The sequence below is a fragment of the Sapajus apella genome, unplaced genomic scaffold, assembly GCF_009761245.1.
Source record: "Sapajus apella isolate SASKATOON/1434 unplaced genomic scaffold, GSC_monkey_1.0 scaffold1, whole genome shotgun sequence".
Lineage (NCBI taxonomy): Eukaryota > Metazoa > Chordata > Mammalia > Primates > Cebidae > Sapajus > Sapajus apella.
The window spans coordinates 53,710,433-53,723,139 of NW_022436941.1; positions in this window are offsets into that span (position 1 = coordinate 53,710,433).

A 12,707-nucleotide genomic window follows, 5' to 3' on the forward strand; every position below is an offset into this window, starting at 1 on the left:
ATTTTGCATTTGGATGTTCAGTTTTCCCAATATCATTTATTGGCAAGTCTGTCTCTTCCCAATTCTGTGTTGTTGGTGCCGAAATCATTTGGCTGTAAATGCAGGGATTAATTTCTGGGCATTGGATACTGTTCCATTAGTCTATGTATCTGGTTTCATTTTTTGCTCGTACCATGCTGTTTACATTGCTATAGCCTTGTAGTATATTTTGAAGTCAGGTAATGTGATGCCTTTAGCTTTGTTCTTTTTGCTTAAGATTTCTTTGGCTATTTTGAGTCTTTTGTGGTTCCATATGAACTTTAGGATCTTTTTCTCTATATGTGAAGACTGTTGTTGGTATTTGGTAGGCATCGCATTGAATCTGTAGATTGCTTTGGGTAGATGAACATTTTAATACTATTAATCTTCCAATCCATGGACATGGGATGTCTTTCTATTTATTTCTGTCTTCTTCAACCTATTTCATTAATGTTTTATGCTTTTTAACGTAGACATCTTTTACCTCTTTGGTTAAATTTATTCATAAGTATTTAATTTTTTACTTATGGGATTTAGAAAATGGGATTTTCTAAATGGGATTTAGAAAAATGGCTTCAGATTATTGCTATTAGTGTATAGAAACACTACTGATTTTTCTGTATTGACCCTGCAACTTCACTGAATTTATTTAACAATTCCAACAGTTTTTAGGGTTTTTTATGTATATGATTATGTCATGTGTAAACAGAGACAATTTAACTTCTTCCTTTCCAGTTTGGTTGCCTTTTTTTTTTCCTCTTGCCTAATTGCTCTGGCTAGGACTTTCATTATTCTATGTTGATTAGATGTGCTGAGAATGGGCATCCTTGCCTTGTTATAGAAATGCTTTCAACTTTTCCCCATTGAGCATGATATTAGCTTGTGAACAAAGAATATCTTTCTCATAGTAATAAAATGATCCCAAAGGTCAAGAAGACAATTTAGAGCTGTTGAGCCCAATTCTATATATCTCTATATATCACAGACAAGAAAGCTAAATTTTATAATGATTAAGTAAATGTTACCTGAGCATATAAAAAAATCAGTTCCTGCAAGGCAGGAACCACAATGGAATTTTACCTATCTTCAGTCTAAAACTTTTTAAACACAGTATAGTCCCTTAATGGACAAACATAAGTTAGAAAAAATGACAGTTACATAAAAGAGAAGGGCATGCCATGTGTGCAATGCAGCACACCAGGCCATTCTTTAAAAACTGATAACTGTAAAATTTACTAACATTTTCCTGGGCACTATACTAAGCTTTCCACATTGGATTGTTTTAATTATTTATCACAACAATCCTATGGTGTAGATTTTATTAATTCCCTTATTTTATATGTGCTAAGACTAGCTTTCAGAGAAGGTAAATCTATTTTATCATACAGAATCCATTTCTCATTTTAGTAGTTTTGGCTCTTTGAGGTAACAACTACTGGGTTAACTTGAGATAAGACAAAAACCAATCAGTCAGAAGTTACCTATTTTTATCTTTGTGAAGAATAGGAGACAAAGAGAGACAGGCAGTCTAGCATCTCAAGTTGTTATTAATGGTGGATATATTTTAGGAAGAGTATCAGAAGAAATACATTTTCCCAATACAAAATTAAATGGTATTTCAATATAACTCTTTTTCAATATTGTACACACCCATACTAGGCAGTCAAGGGAAACAGTTTTAGGGGGTTCAGGATTAATCATCTTGGTCTTGTAATCTTTGATATTTGTCTTGGGAAGTCCCTTTTTATCGTCTCCCTGTGAACTCTTGAATTTTGGTGGCTCATTCTGAGAAACAAGATGGCTGAACACAGCAACCACTTGCTTATATTACATAGATTTTCATTGTATACCAGTTAAATATTTTTTTTGGCAACATAGTAAAAAAAAAAAAACCATCAAATTATTGTCTTACTGGTTTTATCTCTCCTACAAGTGAGAAGGGGTAGATTAATGGTCTAATAGAATTTTAGAATTATTGTTGTTTAATTTTCTCAGCTGGTTCAGAACACACATCTCAGTGGAAATATAAACAACTTCAAATTTTCCTATGCTGGTGAAATATAGACTAAGGAAAGTTTCAATTTCCACTTATATGGGAACATCGTTTTATAGAATGACTTCAAACCTGACCCATTCCCAAAAAGTTCTATTTTGCTCTAGAGGTAGTAATCATTATTTTTTCTACAAGAATAATTCATATTCTAGCATATTTAGTGGATGTATTTGGAAAGATGTCTTATGACATCTCAGCCTGCTGTAACAAAGTGCTACATGATGGTTGCATTACAGCTTTGATCATTAAATTCTCAGCAAATAAAATCTAATTTGTATTTATCCACTATGTAGAGAAAGGTATGTATGAAGATGCTTGCAAAGTGTTTTTTTTTTTTTTTTCTTCTTCTTCTTGTTTTTTGTTGTACTTTAGGTTCTGGGGTACATGTACAGATCATGCAGGATCGTTGCATAGGTATACACGTGTCAATGTGGTTTGCTGTCTCCATTCCCCATTACCTTTGAGAAACAACTACTCATTTGGACTGTTGGGTTTAATCATTTGTTTGTGCATGGCTACAGAAAATGTTCTTTACTGAATGTTAAGGGAAAAAATCTTTAGGAAAACTACAGTAATTATTACATCCACTATTATTTAATAAATGGCACATATTGATTCTTTGGAAATCTTAGTGAGAGCACAATTGTGTTTATAAAAGAAGGATGAAAAATAGAAAATGTTGTTTCCATATAATTATCAGTGGCGCAGGTGCATGTATTGTTGGCAGTCTGAGTCACGGGATTGTGGATATTAAAACACTATCACCACCACCGGTGTCCTCATTATTATATTTCAAATAGCAACGATAGTGCTTTATTTCCATTTGCCATAAAATTCTTAATTGAAAAGGAGAGCATTCAGAATTAATACATTGACTTCTTCATCTACTAGTTCATATTTACACTTTTTTTTACTTTTAGTCAGTTTAGCTAGCTAAAATTTAATTGGATTTTTGTTGATTTATGTGCATCTCTTGATTTGTGGTTATGCAGATTTGTTTCTATCTGTGCAAGATAACTATTTCTATAAACACTGATGGTACTGTAAAAAAACTATTACACTATAAGAATTAATCAAAATCAGTTTTGAAAATTAATTTTGAAGTATAGAATCTTGGTTGATATGGAGCTTTAAGGAGCCACATTGTTGATTCAATTGATTCAAAATCATCTAAGGCAGATGATACAGCTTTTAAGATTTCCCAAGGAGAGTAGATTCCATAAACTTCTTTGTTAGCATTTTCCTGCATTTAAAAATCATGGAAATGAGAAGCATTATTTTTTATTTTGCTTCATTTTTCTTAGGTACATTTAAAATGTTTGCTTTCTTTTCTGGCTTCAGTGGGGCGGAATAAAGCTGGTCATAAAACACTGCTGAAATGTAGGGACACATTTGTCTTGTCAGGGTAGTTTTCTTGTCATAGTAACTGGCACGTAGTAGTGCTTGATAACCATTTGTTGAAAATATAAATTAACGAATAAAGTCTATATTTAATGACTTTTCAATGTTTTTTCCTTAGAGTCAAATAATCCTTTTTTTTTTTTTACAATTGTACAATACTGTATCTGCAATTCAGAAATTATCAAATCTCTTATACTAGTATTTTTTTCATAATGTATTTGGCAGCAAATATTAACCTTTCATGAACTCATTGTTTTGGTGGCAAACTTTGATCTGAATTGACATGAGGATGTTTATAGCCCTTCCTTATTTGCGTGGTATGCATATTCATATGTTTTTCTTTAGAAATATTTACAGAATGCTGCCTTTTACCCTTTAGGGCTGTTACATAACATAAGGTATATACACTCTTTTCCCCTTATAAAATGTCCACCTTCCACAAACCTCTCTGAAATTCTCTACAAATCTACATCTAGACTCAAAGACTTTGGGTACAAAACTGGGGAATTGTATTACTATTATCTGATCTTTTTAGTTATCTTAGATATCTATCTGTAAGTTTCATATATAATGCTCTACCAAGATGTCAATCAGTGCTCACAGGTCAACATGAATGTCTCTTGTTTTTCTTGTAATAAAGGTACATGCCAAACTTTTTCTAAGGTTTCCATGTCTCTTCTGTTTAACCTAGAGGAACCACTTATGAGAAGGGGCAATTCAGCTTCTGTGAACATCCAGTTTTGACCTCTCTTGAGAGTGCTAACAAGGATGCCAATTAGTATCAGTTGTGATACCAAAGTTTTATGATTTTGACAGGGTATTATTTTTAAAGAAATGAAGTGTCTCACTTACTCTTTTCACATAGAACTGTGAAGAGGGAGGTGTAAGGTAATGATTTTTTTAGCCACTTTCAATCTAGACAAGCCTAACTAATGATCTTTACTCAAAAATCTCTAAATTCTGTGTTTAATGCCTGGCTTTATTATTGTTGGCCACAAAATACTTTTATAATCATAATATATCTCTCTGATATGTATTTATTATAATAATACTTAAAATTAACATGCAGTCGCATTAATTAAAACCAAATTGCTTAAAATCCAAATGGGATGGTAAGAATACATGCTATACAGAAAATCCACTATGACATTTAGGAAAAAAGTGATATATTTGTAAATGCAATGAAAGTTTCTGTATGTTTGGATTGAGCTAGATTTACATGTAGGCAAAATAAATGTAGAAGTTTTTTTGAATACAAACTTCTGTAAAAGCTATGCTTACTTTACACATACACCCACACATGAATTAGTTAACCATATAGACTTCTCCACTTACTGTGTGATCTTCGATGATTCATTTGCTGTCTTTAGCTTTCTGTTTATAAAATGGGGATAAAAAGTACCTACCACTTAAAGCTGTGGCAATATTTAATGTTTAGTAGACACATAATAAGCATTTAATGATGGGAATGTAATAATAGTGATACAATAATTACTGGGATTTCCACTGTAGTTGTAATTATTGTAAAATAAAACTAAGAGAGTAATTCTATACTATCAAGCTATTTATACTATCTAATTATTAATAGTAAAAATTGCTATTATTTTTTATTTTTATTACTAATGATTTTCATGATTGATATTTACTAACATTTGAATGTCCACAGTGTTAAAGCATAAATGAAATAGTTTTCAAGAATTGCCTTGACCCACAAACTTCTGTTTTACATATTAACATTGATTGTGTTTAATTGTATATTAGAATAACTGAATGCGACATTTGTCCAAATATGATTATTTCCTCATGAACAGAAATTCTCATTATGTTTACCTCACCTAAATCAGACACATGGTATGCACACAACTTTTTAGCTCATTGTCCTATTGTTATTATACATGGCTCATTTTTAAAAATCAACCAACATCTATATAATACATATCATACATGATATTAAGCATATTTTAAAATGCAAAGAGTAATGGATTTTAGCAAGGCTCTAACAATTAAAATTAGAAGTTGAAATTAATATTGAAATATTTGCAAAGGGGACAAAATTTTTATTACATTCTATTCTGTGGGAATTTTTTTTATTTTTATTTTTTTAATTTTTTTTTATCTTTAAAACTTTTATTTTCACTATATTTTAGGAAGCATGACAAGTATTGCCAGCATATTTTAGGAAACATGACAAGTACACAAGTACTGAAATTGACATGGTGGTGAAAATTCAAAGTTGGTATGTGAATTATCATTCTAGTGCAAAGTGTACTGAGGGGAGTGTCTCTCCTTCCCTTTGCCAAAGTTGCAATTTTCAAGCAGTAAACAGAGCCAGCTTCCCTCTTGTCTCATGCAGAGCCATGGTTTTCATGGTCATGATCTCTACACAGAGTAGTTAGTTCTACTCTGAGAAACAGTGTTGCTCAACCACAAACAACATTTTTAGTCCAGGCAAGACAACATAAAAGTTCACATCCCTGATCAAAAAGGAGAAGGAATTGTGCAAGAAAGCATGGATAGTTTGGCATCCACAAATAAAGACCCACTGCTGGGAAAAGCTTGGTTGCTCATTTTGCTGAAAATTTGTTTTTTTTTTTTTTCCCATTTATTTATTTTATTGCATTTTAGGTTTCAGGGTACATGTGAAAAACATGCAAGGTTGTTACATAGGTACACATGTGGCAGTGTGATTTGCTGCCTTCCCCCTCATCACCTACATCTGGCATCTCTCCCCTTGCTATCTCTCCCCAACTCCCCACCCCCCACCGTCCCTCCCCTATTTCCCCCCAGTGTGTAGTGCTCCCCTCCCTGTGTCCATGTGTTCTCATTGTTCAACACCCACCTATAAGTGAGAACATGCAGTGTTTGATCTTCTGCTCTTTTGTCAGTTTGCTGAGAATGATGGTTTCCAGGTTCATCCATGTCCCTACAAAGGACACAAACTCATCGTTTTTGATGGCTGCATAATATTCCATGGTGTATATATGCCACATTTTCCCTGTCCAGGCTATCATCGATGGGCATTTGGGTTGGTTCCAGGTCTTTGCTATTGTAAACAGTGCTGCAATGAACATTCGTGTAAACGTAATTCACCATATAAACAGAACCAAAGACAAAAACCACATCATTATCACAATTGATGCAGAGAAGGCCTTTGACAAAATTCAACAGCCCTTTATGCTAAAAACCCTCAATAAGCTAGGTATTGACGGAACGTATCTCAAAATAATAAAAGCTATTTACGACAAACCAACAGCCAACATCATACTGAATGGGCAAAAACTGGAAGCATTCCCCTTGAAATGTGGCACTAGACAAGGATGCCCTCTCTCACCACTCCTATTCAGTATAGTACTAGAAGTTCTAGCCAGAGCAATCAGGCAAGAAAAAGAAATAAAGGGTATTCAAATAGGAAAGGAGGAAGTCAAATTGTCTCTATTTGCAGATGACATGATTGTATATCTAGAAGGCTCCATCGTCTCAGCCCCAAATCTCCTGAAACTGATAAGCAAGTTCAGCAAAGTCTCAGGATACAAAATCAATGTGCAAAAATCACATGCATTCCTATACACCAATAACAAACTTAAAGAGAGCCAAATCAAGAACAAACTTCCATTCACAATTGCCACAAAGAGAATAAAATACCTAGGAATACAACTAACAGGGAATGTAAAGGACCTCTTCAAGGAGAACTACAAGCCACTGCTCAACGAAATAAGAGAGGTCACAAACAGATGGAGAAACATTCCATGTTCATGGTTAGGAAGAATCAATATCGTGAAAATGGCCATACTGCCCAAAGTAATTTATAGATTCAATGCTATCCCCATCAAGGGAATATTTTTTAGATTGAAATGCCGGATCTATAAATTTAAACACACACACACACACACACACACACACACACACACACACACACACCTGTAGCTGATTTGCTTTTCTGAATATGGGAGAAGAGCAAACTCTTCTACTGACCAAACTCTTCTACTATCACATATCTGAGAGACGTTCTCTCTTTTGGTCAAATTGAGCGGATGGGGCTGTATGCATAATGGTGTAACAGGCTTTATTGCAAAATCAACTTGATTTTGAGGCTTGGCTCTATTTCTTACTAAGGCACATTACTTAAACTGTTATTTAATGCCCTAACCTTTAAAATGGGAACAATAATCTTGCCTCAGAGAGTTATTATGAAAATTAATCAGTCCTGTCATATCTAAATTTCCTAGCATAAACTAAGAAATACATATATTTTAGCTTATGTCTTAAATAATCAAAAAGCTAATAGACATAGAGCAGAGGCTGGGAGAGTATACTAGGAAACACTGAGACACAGGTTGATAAATGAGAGCAAGAAGCTAGGGACAGGCTCTATCAAGGTGCTTTTAAGGAATACCAAAGTCCTGAATAAGGCGGGGTTAGTTGGATTACTGCCCCCTAGTGGACAATGTTGCAATGTCCGGCCATCTCGAAAAGCAGGACAGTTTGCCGTAGACCTTAAGATTCAGCTCCGTGTCCAAAATCTTACTACAGCATCAGCCTTGGGGATCCTTTGGCCCATATCATCAGTCTTCACAATGAAGACATTAGGATGAAGATTTTTATACCACCACTCCCATCTCCTTTCTCTTAACCCCGTGCTCAACTACTTCTCAGGTCTTATTATCCTAATCTGCTCCGCCTCTACACTAATTCTGAAATTCCCTTCTCTCACTGAAAAAAAGAAAGCTTTTGTGAAAGCATGACATGTGAGTTTTAAAGAATAACTAGGAATTAAATATTCAAGAGTTGTCAGGCTAAAGGAAAGGAGTCTTCCATTTTTTAAGTCCTAGAATGCTGTAGTAAAAAATTTCAGCACATGGTTTGCTGTTCCCCAGGAGAGGAAACCGTGAGGTTAGGCTACAGCCCTAATTCTAACTGGCTAACCTGCCACTTAACGATAATGATGGTCATTGTGACACAGGGCTTCAGTTACAGCCACCAGTGACAAGCAGGAGATAAACAGTTTTGATCTTTGTCCTTGAACACAGTTTATGGATCCAGGAGGAGTGCTTCCCTGGATGTCACATTAACAAAAATGACATTGAGCAGAGTCATTAACATGTTATTTTGCTCTGGGAAAAGAATATACTGGACATTTTCATTAGTGCAAAGTACGACATTATGTTTAACCTTTTCCCCTCAATATTTAGAAGAACAATTTGGCACATTTTGTGTTTTCTATGCCAATTATCAATTTGTTCTTTGTTTTTTGTTAGGCTCTGGTAAATTTATCACATACATACACACTCTTAAGCAGATGTGCATTCTCTTGTCACCATGGATCCCAAGTTATGCACTATGAAATTGTTTTTATAAACTGAAATTTTGCCCCAGTGATTAGGAAAGTATGTCAGTGATTTGGGGAGGTCTGTAGAATCTTAAAATTCAGATTTGATTCTTTCTGGGCAGAGCTGTTCAACAGTCAATGTAAACTTTCTCTTCAAGAAGAATCTCATTGCAGAAGGCTGATAACAGTTCTCATTTGAAAATAAAAGTAGACACTGACAGTAAGAATGACCAGCATGCCAACATGGAGCTTTGAAGTCACCCAATGCGCAGTTAACAATAGACTATTTCTGCCAAAGTGAACATCTGCTTAAGTGTGAATCAGAATAACAAACAGCTCTGTGAAACTTTCAAAATCATAATGCTATGATTCTGGGCTTAGGGTAAATTCAATTAACAATATATAAAAATTATGAAAATTATTAGCATTGGAAGTTAGATTAAAATTCATGTACATGGAGCTGCAGGCTGTAGATTTAACATGGGGTTTCATCTAGTCCCCAGATAAATAAGTGGGGTCACACGGTTAGCCCTGCCTATTGTATCTTGTCAAACATAGAGTTTTGCTAGATGTACCAGGAGGCCTACAGGAAAATTACCATAGGTGAAAATGAAGAGAAAGTTATCTTGAAGATTCAGAAGAAATATAAATCTTTGAAGTGATTTATAATAGGAAATGGAAAAATATTTTTGAAAGGAGATATGCTTATTATGAAATAGAAGCCGAGGCGAAAAATAAGAGAGGCTAAGATGGTACTACAGCCAGATGAGTTTTATGGGCTATTAGTTGAGGTTAAAAGTGATCTGGTTGAGGTTTAAAAAGTAATATGAGGATAATTTGATTTTCAGTTATGGAAAGAAAGTGTGTCCTGGTCCTGATCTTTTTGTCCAAAGAGCAAAAACAATGTTAAAATCTAATCAGTCATGGTGAGGGTGAACTTTCCTAGAATGTGAAACATAAGAATAAAATGTATAAGATGATGGTAGACATGGAGAAAAGAGAATTAAGTGAGAACTTAAGATACATAAGTGATCTAAGAAAGGAAACACTTGGAAAGTGTCTACTCATTCTTTTCTAATGTTTTCATTTCATTCTGTTCAAATGACTACTATTCTCCGCTTAACTCTCTCAACCCAGACTTCTTTCACCATAATTCCTCTGAATCTGCTAGAATTAAGACCATATCTATTTCTTTAGTCTCAATTCAATAGTCACATTGCAGAGCTTATCTAAGCCTACTCATCAGCATCACTTGACACAGTTTATTACTTCTTTCTTGAAATACTTCCTTTTCTTGGCTTCTGTGATACCCCACTGCTAAATATTCCACTTTTCTGGCTGCTTTTTTCCAGTGTCCTTTTACAGCTCCTTTTGTTCAACCACCAAATATTGGAACGCTTAGTCCTGAGTCTCCATCTTTATCTGCAATCATCTAACTATCTCCCTAGTGACGTTACTGCCAAATTTAGGTCTCCATCTTTAATTTCCATTTGTTATTGTTGGTCTGACTCTTGATTTGTCAAGGAAGTAAAAATAAACTCTCAAAATCAACATGGCCAAAAAAAGATTCTATTTCTCCCTCTAAACATATATTCCTTCCTGAATGGTTCACACTTTAATAAATGTTACCACTAGCTTTCCAATTGCTCACTTTGAGAAACCTGCAGTTATTCCAGAATTTTTTTCTTTCCTTTACTGACCTCCTCCCTATGTCCAGCCAAAACATAACTTCTGTCCTGGTCCAAGTCACTATCTTTTTTTTTTGCTTGTTCAAATGTTTTGTGGTTTCTTATTGTTCTTTATTGGTAATTCATTTGCTAACCATCAGCCAGAATAATTTTCTAAGCATATAAGTCAAATAATGTACCTAAACACTTTTAATTCCTTCCCATTGCACTTGGAATATAATCCAATCAAAAAGGCACAGAAAGATTAACAATAAAATTATTAAGGGCAAAATAAATAAATCAATAAATAAATGGAACCAGAGTAGTAATATTAATTTTAAGCAAGATAAAATTCAGGGCAATCAAATAGTGATTAACGGTTTTTTTAATTGATAAAATGAAATATACAGTGTGAGTTAGAAAATTCATAAACCTTTATGTTCAAAGAGCATAATTAGCATATGTAATGGTAATAGCTTAATATGAATGTTTAGCATATGTCAGGCATTATGATGAATGTATTATCTTATTTTTACAAAAACTTTATTTCCAAGGCCCTTTCACTGATTACAAAACTAAAGTCTCTAGTCACGGAGCTCACAGAGAATTAAGCAATAGTACAAGGTAAGCACTGTTTCTGTAGCCTATGCCCTTTCTACTATGTCACACAAGCCAGTGATCCCAAACATTATAGGAGAAATTCAATACAATAGCAGTGGGAAACTTCAACTCTGTTTTGACAGCTTTGACAGACCAATTGATAAAAACAAGGATAAGGGCATAGAAAACTTTGAATAATGTAATTGTTATGGGCAGATCTCAGGAAAATATCTCAAACTGAAGCTGGCTTTGTTTCCTTTCTGTAGGAAGAAAATCAGTTTAATAGGCTGAAGTTATTATTTTAAAACAAAGCATATCAAGGCCTACATATCCGTTCCAAGATATAGACTGTTTATCTTAGTGAAAGAAGTTTTCTTTCAAGAAAAGGAGTGTCATGTAGTTTCTAAAAGTCTTTTGCTGAAAGTTTGTTGGATCCTTATTTTCTTAAAAATTCATTGTCTCCTTCTTCATGGGCGAATTATAACAACCATTTTGCGTGTGTGTTTATTAACACATGAGTTAGGATATTTTATTTCATGGTACTGACCGTTAAATATCAGTAACACCCTCAGATTCCACCCTCTTTTTTTAATGTTCTCATTTTGCATTAGTATGGAGACTAGACGTTTCATATGAATGAAAATTATTTACAGTGTGGATGTTATCTGCTATTAAACTTTATAGAGTAAAAGTAAGACAGACTCTCTTTAACAGCCTAAATTTTTCAATGTCTTTAAACTTAATGCTTCTTTTTCATGGCTACACCTGCTTCAACATTCATATGAAAACTGAAAATGTGATGATAATATCTAGTGAGATGGGACCCAAATGTCTAACAGACACTAATGCGTGAAAGGCACAGCCTAGGGACAGGCTTCAGATGAGAGGTAGAAGGCAGATCTAAGTGAGCCCAGGGGCCATCACCCTCTTGGTTATCATGAGAATCTTGAGAGTTCATGGTGGACATAAATGGGTTCAGCTCTCGCCTAGAGCAGGCAGGTTTATAAAGCTTTTCTTCGCCTTTGAGTTGGCTAAGTCTTTTTTCTTGGTTTTAAGAGGCATTCTAACTTTTAAAGATTTGTTTCCTTTTTTGACAGAAAGCCATTAGTCCTTTGGGAAAAAGAAAGTTTCTTCTCTGATTTCTGGCTACAATCCTACTAGTCTATGGAAAATGGAACACACACTTTTAGATACCTGATGATTTGGGGTTAGGGTGTTGATAGACCTTGGTTGGAGCACCAAGTGACAGGTCTGACCTGGATTACTTGCTGCTGTCACATTTTAATACATGTGCAGCTGAGGCAGGTGCACTGTCCTTGCTTCAGTCTATAGCACTCTGTCTTGGATTTTTACATAAAGAGATTGAAGGGGTAGATATATGAGTAAATAAATGAGAGCTATCCGAAATGTATAGATTAGAAATAAACAATTGACTTTCTTTATGCTGGTCTCATCCAACTTGAATTAAGTTATACTGCCAGAATTGAAATGAATTAACTGTAAATTTAGCATGTCTTTTCCTTACTCCACTGCTTATCATCTCAGAGCCAGAATAAAACCTTTAAACTTGTCAGTAGTAAATTAAGTACTTTAAAGATACTAGTATTCTTATTTATCTTACTCCCCTGAATAAATGGTGGGA